Source organism: Tenrec ecaudatus, chromosome 8 (genome assembly GCF_050624435.1).
Source record: "Tenrec ecaudatus isolate mTenEca1 chromosome 8, mTenEca1.hap1, whole genome shotgun sequence".
Classification (NCBI taxonomy): Eukaryota; Metazoa; Chordata; class Mammalia; order Afrosoricida; family Tenrecidae; genus Tenrec; species Tenrec ecaudatus.
Window position 1 is genome coordinate 54,275,976 of NC_134537.1, and position 2,487 is coordinate 54,278,462.

General features: G+C 44.3%; 1 pseudogene; it reads left to right on the forward strand.

Moving 5' to 3' along the window:
• The first annotated feature begins 479 nt into the window (after positions 1-479).
• On the forward strand, positions 480-796 carry LOC142455400 (thioredoxin-like; annotated as a pseudogene).
• Positions 797-2,487: the final 1,691 nt, after the last annotated feature.

The following is a 2,487-nucleotide window of genomic DNA, read 5'->3' on the forward strand; positions in this document are numbered from 1 at the left end:
ACCCTGAGAAGAAGGAAGAAGAGGAGAGGAAATGTGAGGGAAGGGCTACCTTTGCTATGGTGCTCCAAAAGGCTAGCTCGAGTCTTCTTGGGGGCTACCCTCAAGGGAAAGCTTCTGAAACTTGTTACTTGTGTGGTCAGCAGGGCCACTTTTGAAGGAACTGCTCCCATGAGCCAAGGGCCCCCAATTTGAGGAGACCACTGGGGAAAGGATTGTGCTGGGCAGCACTAGTAACCTTGGTCAACTCCCAACTGGTCTAACAAGATCAGGGAGCCTGGGGCAGTCCTTCTTGGTGTCTGCGTGCTGCATTGCCCTCAGGGAGCTCCTTGTCAAGGGCAAGGTCATTGATTTTCTATTTGACAAGTGTGTCACTTTCTGACTCCCACTCTACTGTCCTGTTTTGGTTCTATGTCAAAAATAGCACCTTAAAGCTCATTCCTTCTGAGACCCCTGTCACTTGTCCAATCTCAACGGTCAAAATGGTGAAGCAGATCTAAAGCAAGGAAGATTTTCAGGCAGCCAGGAATAGGGTCAGTGAGAAGCTCGTAGTCATTGACTTCTCAGCCATGTGGGGTGGGCTCTGCAAAACTGATCACACCTTTCTATCATTCCCTTTGTGGGAAGTAAGACAATGTGGTCTGCTTTGAAGTTGATGTGGATGAATGCCAGGATGTTGCTTCAGAGTGTGAAGTCAAATCCATGCCAAAATTTCAGTTTTTTAAAGCGATAAAAGGTGGGAGAATGTTCTGGTGTTAATAAGAAAAAAGTTGAAGCCACCATTGACATGTTATGTTAATTATGCTTAAAAAAAACGTACCCAGCCATCAGCTGTGTAAAACTTTTTATATAAAAGAAGAATCAAGTACGATACTACCATCTGCTTATAAATGACAATAAAGTATTAATTCTACCCTTGAAAAAATGCATCTTAGTCTGCTGAGGAGTGTCTGATAAGCTTGATTAAATTATTCTCTCAGCCTCTGAACTGTGATTGGGAAGAAGCGCTGTTTTATCACACCTCCTGCTCATGCCAGATAGCCCCACCCGCTTACTGGACAGGGACTTATTGTACACATTCCAGACAACCTTTTATAAGAATGTAGGCCCAGAGCCAATCCTTTGCTTAATCCTAGTGGAGGAAGAAATTAATCCAGAAGTAGTGTGTAGTTCAGTCGGGAAAGCCACGAATGTCCAGCCTGATTAAATCAAGAAGACCCACTTCCTTCCCCACCAGAGGCTGTGCCCACTCAGGCCAGAAGAAAGACAAGCCTTGTCCAAAGTAAAAAAGAGTTTAAAAACTCAAGGTCTGTGGTACCCTGAAATGGCATCCTAGGAGTCCAGAAACCCAGTGGAAGTTGGAGATTAGTCCAAGATCTAAATCAGCGGTTCTCAATCTGTGGGCTACAACCCCTTTGGTGGTCGAACCACTCTTTCACGGGGGCCCCCGAAGACCATCGGAAAATACATATTTTCCAATGGTCTTAGTAACACATATTTTCCACTGGACACCGCTCCTCCATCTGTCTCCAAGTGGGTCTGCCCACATGCAGATACGCCCACACATGAGTACTGGGAGGGAAGACTTTTACCCATGCTACACCATGCTTCAAAACAAAATTTCTTTGATTTGTCATTAGAAATAAATATTTCACAAGATATAATTATATATTATTTTTGTGATGAATCACGATGTTTTAATGATGTTCCATTTGTAACAATGAAAATACAACCTTCATATATCAGATATTTACATGATGATTCATAATAGTAGCAGAATGACAGTGATGAAGTAGCAACGAAAAGAATTTTATGGTTGGGGGTAATCACAACATGAGGGACTGTATTAAAGAGTCGCTGCATGAGGAAGGTTGAGAACCACTGACCTAAATTAAACTGTGACCCCCAAATACTCTGCTCCCAAACATCTATATTCTGACCTCAAGGGAACCGAATAGTTTACAGTATCAGATCTACGGATTCATTCTTTCGTATTCTCTTGCATTTGGACTCTCAATTTATATAAGATCTCTCTGACCTGTTCCCCCCCGCCCCCCTCACCTGAACCATCCTCACCCAAGAGTTACCAAACAATTCTTCAATTGTTCAGACAGGCCCTTGCTCAAGACCAGAATAGTCACCTAGTCTCTGCTCTGTAGTTTAAATCAGTTGAGAGGATCCTTGGGTATCAATAAATCCCAAGGTACAAACATTTTGTTCATTCCCCCGTGCACTCTGCTTAAGGAAGCCTCACCAGTGCTGTCTCAGCCCCTCTGGGGAACCTGAGGCAAAATAGGCCTTTCAGCGGTTAATGTGAGTTCTCAGCCTCCCTACTGGGCTGAACTTCCATTTATATGCCACTGAAAAGAGAGGGATTGCCCTAGGTGTGTTAACCGAAACCAGGGGCCTCAGGCAACAACCAGGTGCATCCTGGAGCAAGGAAATGGACAGAGTTGCCAAAGGAGGGCTCCAGGGTCTCTGAGTGGTCAC